The 6,867-nt window shown below is 46.0% G+C and overlaps 1 long non-coding RNA gene across 1 annotated transcript; it reads right to left on the bottom strand.

Annotated features, from left to right (window-relative positions):
• Nucleotides 1–474: 474 nt before the first annotated feature.
• Nucleotides 475–6,350, bottom strand: LOC308588441. Its single transcript, XR_014008767.1, has 3 exons — nucleotides 5,752–6,350; nucleotides 2,446–2,650; nucleotides 475–1,736 (listed from the first exon to the last, which is right to left on the bottom strand). It is a non-coding gene; the product is annotated as an uncharacterized lncRNA (long non-coding RNA).
• Between the last annotated feature and the right edge of the window lie 517 nt (nucleotides 6,351–6,867).

Consider the following 6,867-nt stretch of genomic DNA (forward strand, 5'->3'; position numbering starts at 1 on the left):
AATCTCACAGGCTTTCCCATTTTTTCCGGGACACTTGGCAGGTATGGAACAAGTTACATTGAAATATACTCAGAGTCGCAAAGTGATTTCATGCTCTTTATTCAGCTCATAGTGGTGAGGAGGAATGAATGAATGTCCCCTCACAGTATCTGCTTTATATACACTATTTACACAATGGGCTGCACATGATTGGCTAATTCCGGAATTCTACTGTAAGCCAATCAGGTTGTGGATTCACTTCTATCTGGAGCAGGATTGGGTGGTTCCTACCAACCAATCATACTGCTGCATTGTTCTAGGACCAATCAGACTGCTGCATTCTGAATCCTATTGTTCTAGGACTAATCAGACTGCTGCAATTTGGATCCTATTGTTCTAGGACCAATCAGACTGCTGCAGTTTGGCTCCTATTCAACTCAGTACATAACATACATAAAAGGTGAAAGTACACATATATAATAAAACGGTAGCCAGATCACCCTCACAATGGGTTTCTGGATAGCATATCTCTGTTGGCTGTGGCGCCACCAAGGAAGACTTCCCCACAGAGAGACCATATATGAAAGAAGGTTCTCCTTCAAGAAGCAAGACCCTGATTTATACAGAGCCTTATAAGGGCTTATCCACACTCAGCTTTAGCCCCACTCTTTCCAAACACACGGCTGCACATTAAAGTTCTGTGTCTGAGAAGTTTGGGGAGAGGGGTTGCCCCTGAGCTTTCTCTGCGAAAACCCGTTTTTTTAGAGCTCAGTCAGAGCAAATGTTAATTTGGGTTAATTTGACATTTGCTCTGATTGAGCACCAGAGAGCAGTTTTTTGTGGGGGAAGCTCTGGTGGTGGAAAGGGGACTCAGACACAGAGATTTAAAGTGCAGACCTGGAATAAGGCAAGTGTGAAAAAGCCCTTCAGTCAACCTTGGATTTGACTCAACAGCAAATCAGCAGCCAGTGCCGTTTAATAGTTTGCTGGCTTCCCTCTAAAATACCAGGCACCACATATATGAATGAGAGCCCTATCAATGGCTATTCTTGTGTTAGATAAGCAAAATGTCCTTCAGCTCTACCTGGCTGGCTTCTGTGAATGGAAGAAAGGATCTTCAGTCTGATCCCAAAAGACCCTTTTGATGTTTTTATGTCACTATTGAATGAAGCATGGCTTCAATAGTTAGTGCAGTAAAAAAATAAAGTAATGGACAGGGTGGTGGTTGAGAAAGAGGAGGAGGTTTGAGGGAGCAGGGAAGTTGTCGCTGTGCAAATGCAACAACAAGGGCGCCATATTGGCTCCACCCCTCCTGCTGCCTTGCCTCTCCCATTCTCCCTTCCAGTAAGCAGCAGTGGTTCAGCCATTGAGAAGTCAAGTAAGTGCCTACATCCTCTGCTCCTGGTAAAAAACGCCAACTGCTTAGTCAGACATACACAAAATCTAGGAAGGAGTCCAGAGGAAGTACATCAGGCAAAATGTGCATAGCTTTCCAAAAAAGTGTCACTTCGAAAAATTCCAGAAAGGTTCCACTTCTTTGTTCCTTCACAGGGAGACCACCTAACACTTTAAGGATTGTTGGAAATGTCTCCCACTTCCAGGCAGACACACACACTTGCCGTGAAATCCGAAAGCCACTCCCGTTGACCCCATATTGCGCAGTGACAAGCCCGCACCACATTTTTAAAAAACGCTCCTTGTGTTTTGCAATCGTGGCCATTGCTCAGCTTCCGTGGAGTGTACTAACCATCTCATATCTGCAAAACCACAAAAGACATTTTTAAATTTATTTGTTTTTTTGGTCCTGGAAGATGGGGGCCGATTTCACACAAAAAGAAAGCAGCTCCTCCCAATGAATAAATCAATAAATCAAATAACTAAATAATATAGGGGGGTGTGGTGCTGTGGGTTAAACTACAGAGCCTAGGACTTGCCGATCAGAAGGTCGGCAGTTCGAATCCCCGCGATGGGGTGAACTCCCGTTGCTCAGTCCCTGCTCCTACCAACCTAGCAGTTCGAAAGCACCTCAAAAGTGCAAGCAGATAGATAGGTACCGCTCCGGTGGGAAGGTAAACAGTGTTTCCGTGCACTGCTCTGGTTCACCAGAAGTGGCTTAGTCATGCTGGCCACGTGACCCAAAAGCTGTACGCTGGCTCCCACGGTGAGATGAGCACCGCAACCCCAGAGTCGGTCACGACTGGACCTAATGGTCAGGGGTGCCTTTACCTTTAATCAAGTGGAAGGACTGTAGCTCGGTGGCACAGCTTATGCTTTGCATGAAAAAGATCCCAGGTTCAGGAAGAGGTGGGAGAGACCCTTATCTGAAGCCCCAGAGAGCCACTATGAGTCCGTGCTGATCTAGATAGACCAGTTGTCTGATTTGCTACAAGGCGGATTCCTAGGTCCCCAACCTTGTTAGCTGTATATTTTACAAAGAGTCGTGTATTTATTTATTTTTGCATTTACCTACAAAGCTCTAAGAAGTGCACTTGAATGGTGGCGATTCAAACGATGAGGCGCTCTTCACCCTGATAGTTGCTATGAGACTTGATTTCAGAGACTCTGCCCGGCACATCTGGGCTCATAGTGCAAGGCACAGGGCAAACAGAGAGTAAATGGCCAACCTTTTCCCCAGTACGCTCATCTCTTTTCTAAGTATTCAACTTCTTATCTGTTGACAGAAATAGTTAATGATTATAGACCAGGTCAGTCTGACCCACACAATCTTCCCAGAGCATTTGGGAGTACGCCATGTTTCACAGAGCCACAGGAATGCAAAATGCATCTAGAAAAGCGTTTTAAGGTAATGCAAGTGGCCGGGTGAGGCAGGAGAACCCTTATGTGGCAGGGGAAACAGCTATAGCCCTGCAGACTGCAGGTGGGACCTCATATCCCACCAGGATGGATCTGGAGGACAGGGGCAATTGCAAGAAGACCCTCAGCTTGGCTGGAATGTAGGGCCATAATGAGGTTCCTTCTCTCCCAGAATGGTCTTACTCAGAGGGCAGTCCGCCTGGTCACTGTAATATTCACAAGTGGGCTCTGCAACCATGTTTTGCAGTGTGGGTTGTTCCTCATTGCTAGCTGTGCATTTTTCCAGGAAGCTTTCCATACCCTCCAACATTCCTCAGGGGAAAACATTTCTCGCTTGTGTCCAGCTGACCCTATTTTCTTGCCATTGTCCCCCACCCACCGCAGAGCATTTCCTATCAGAAAACATGCCGCCGCCACTTCACCAACGGGACACAGCACAACATCCCTTCCGCCATGCTGAGAAAACCCCTTAATCCTGATTCTATTTTATTTTATTATTTGGTGGATTGACAAAAAAGAAAAACACGCAGCAATAAATACATTTTAGAAAGGGGTGAGATGAGATGCAGACGCACAAATTTTTACTCTTTGCGATCCTCTCCTCCTTCCCTTTCTTCGTGACCAGGGTGGTCCTGCCCCTCAGAGATGGCATGTCACGCAGGGCTGGGTCTCAGCACCAGCAACCTCTCTTCCTCCTTGCCTGCTCTCCAGCAGCTGCTCAAGGGAGGAGGCCGACAGCAGTGGCCCTGGAGAGGCCATGGAGAGGCAACAGGATGCTCCTTCGCAACCGCCACCATTGGTCGGGACAAGCGCCAGCTCATCCTCCTCCCTGAGCTGGGCAGTGGCAGCACTGGCAGGGGAAATGGGGGCATTCTGGGATCAAGGCCGGGATAGCTTTCAGAATTCTAGGACTTCACCTGGAAAATTGGGACACTTGGAGGCTATGAGCTCCACACCACCTCCCTCCCTCCTTCTAGCTTTCCACAGTGGGGGTTCCCATAAACCCCTCTAAAGTGTAGGTGGGTGAATTATGACTCAGAGTTTAAGGGCCAATGTTGTTGTTGTTGTTTAGCCGTTTAGTCGTTTCCGACTCTTCATGACCCCATGGACCAGAGCACGCCAGGCACTCCTGTCTTCCACTGCCTTCCGCAGTTTGGTCAAACTCATGCTGGTAGCTTCGAGAACACTATCCAACCATCTCGTCCTCTGACGTCCCCTTCTCCTTGTGCTCTCTATCTTTCCCAACATCAGGGTCTTTTCCAGGGAGTCTTCTCTTCTCATGAGGTGGCCAAAGTACTGGAGCATCAGCTTCTTCCAGTGAGCACTCAGGGCTGATTTCCTTCAGAATGGATAGGTTTGATCTTCTTGCAGTCCACGGGACTCTCAAGAGTCTCCTCCAGCACCATAATTCAAAAGCATCAATTCTTCGGTGATCAGCCTTCTTTATGGTCCAGCTCTCACTTCCATACATCACTACTGGGAAAACCATGGCTTTAACTATATATCCCTTTCATGGATCACTGCCTTGCCGTGGCGACCTGGAGCAGGAACCGGCAAGCCACTCCAGTATCCCTGCCAAGAAAACTCCTTGGACAAAGACAACAGGCATATAAAAGTTATGATGCTGGAAGATGAGCCCCTCGGGTCGGAAGGTGTCCAACATGCTACTGAGGAAGAGCGGAGGACAAATACAAATAGATGCAGAGCTGATGAAGCGGCTGGGCCAAAGCCGAAAGGTCACTCAGTTGCGGATATGCCTGGAAGTGAAAGGAAAGTCCATTGCTGTAAAGAAAGGGCCAATGGCAGAGGCCCAAATCCTGAGATGTTCTGTGATTGGGTGTCATGTATCAAATTGGAACACAGGGGCTCAGAATCCTTAGTCCAGACTGAAGCTCAGGCAAACACTGACCCCTGAATACACAACACCCTCCATGTGCCGAAGGAATGCATGGTTGCAGGGTCATGCCATCCAGACCTGCCACCAAGTGTACATCTGCCACCGCTGCCACATTCCTCTGATGTCCAGGCACTCCATGGATGTTGGAGCGGAATAGTACAGATGTACCCTGGTGCAGCTTTGAGGTCTCCTTATGAGGAAGAACCCTGACTGGGCCTAGGAAATGCGGCTATCCCCTGTCCTACAGTGCAAATATAAAACCACCACAGCATTGAGTGGGCTCCTTCCTCATCATGTGCTGCTTTTGTTCATTGCACAGTTTTTTACACGGGGGAGAATTGAAAGATTCTCCCACGATCTGACGATTGGCAGAGGTTGCGTGTGTTGGCATTTGCCCGTCAAACCTTTGCCTGCAGGCCTTCTGGAGTTTTGTAGCATGGATAGGGCCTGAATATGCATATGAACTCATGCACAATCAGAAGGATCTCTACCGCCATTAAATTTATCATTCCGGTAAAGAGCAAACAAACAGTTTTTCTACAAAAACCTGTTTGAGCTTCCCCCTCCCTCATCCCCTCTCCTTAACTGAACCAACCACAATTATTTTTCTGGCGAATGTTGTCAAGACAAGATAGGACATGCTATTTCCTGCCAAGACCTGGTCTTCTTCAAAAAAAATTATTTTGTTTGTTAATAATGTGGTTTAGATGGGGAAGATTAGGGCTGAGTGAGGCATCTCAGATAAAAGATGACAATGAAACGACCAAACCTCCGCCCAAAATTTCAATCAAATTTCCTCAGCTTCAAACGGGATTAAGTTCACTTTTCCTGATTGTTTGTTTATTGTACAATGAAGATTTCCCTCGGAGATATATGAGTATTTTATTAGTTAATGTTTGTGAAGTGCTTTCAAGAGGTGTGATAGCACTAAAAACCCTGTGGTTTGAAAGCATAACCCTTTAGTGCTGTAACAGAGTTGTGGTTTGAGTCTATTTTATAAAAGAAAGAAATATGCCTGCCAGTATATCTGTTAACAACACTGAAATGAATAATCCACTTACATCTTATATTTGGGTAATAAGAGTCAGTTTTTGAACTTCACACGTTATTCACAGCACCACCCAGTCCCTGTAGAGCTTTAGACCTAAAACCAGATTAAATTTGGTGAGAAAATCTCCTACAGCAGAATGATCTCCTACAGCAGAAAATCTCCCACAGCAGAATGATCTCCCACCTTGAGACCAACAAACATAGCCTCTATCTGCATGAATCCTTAGTGAGCCTCCGTCAGTGTAAACAGTACTGGGAAAGGTGGTTGTTGCATTAAATTAGTCCCAACTGACTCTGCCTTCATAAATTGTAATAGCTCCCACACAAGAGCTATTTGGTGTGGGCTGTGGCTGGCTAGAGATTGCATTTACTGGCAATGGTGCAACTGCAAATCCTGAAGTGAAGATGCTCACCAGGACAGCATGCATAGCCACACCCCTCGGGCAAGTCATGATGCCCCCAGGCTTGACGCCCCCAGAGTAGAGTCTGGAGGTCGTGGACTCTCCTTCCTTGGAGGTTTTTAAGCAGAGGTTGGATGACCATCTGTCATGGATGCTTTAGCTGAGACCCCTGCACTGCAGGGGGCTGGACCAGATGACCCCCGGGGTCCCTTCCAGCTTTCAGATTCTATGATTCTATTCAATTTGGGTTCCTGATTGTGGGGAGCCTAGTGAGTCTGTTCAGGTGAATGTGCGCACAAGTTAACTAGTTTCTAGAAACTGTGGGTTGAGAGAAAGCTTTTGTGCTTGGGTCCTTCACAGAGGAGAAGTCTATCAACAGCTACCAGAATTTCCTTTTTTTATATACTGTACATTTTTATTGATTTTTTAACATATCAGTTCCAATAGTCATACAACATAACTTCTCATCTTATACATTATTTTAGACTTCCGTCAACACTTCTGATGATTTTCTGTTCTTGATCACTTAATCTGCATTTCTTAATTTCTATATTACATTTAATTGTCCTTAACTAATAATTCTCTTCATAGTCTTTCTTGCAATGTTTCAAATAATCCATCTTACAAAACTTCTTGCAATCCTACTAGCGTAATCTGTTCATCACAATTACTTTTCAAATAGTTCATATATTTACTCCAGTCTTATAAGACTCTCTGATCCCGCAG

Source organism: Podarcis bocagei, assembly GCF_964188305.1.
Source record: "Podarcis bocagei genome assembly, chromosome: 5".
NCBI classification, from domain to species: Eukaryota; Metazoa; Chordata; class Lepidosauria; order Squamata; family Lacertidae; genus Podarcis; species Podarcis bocagei.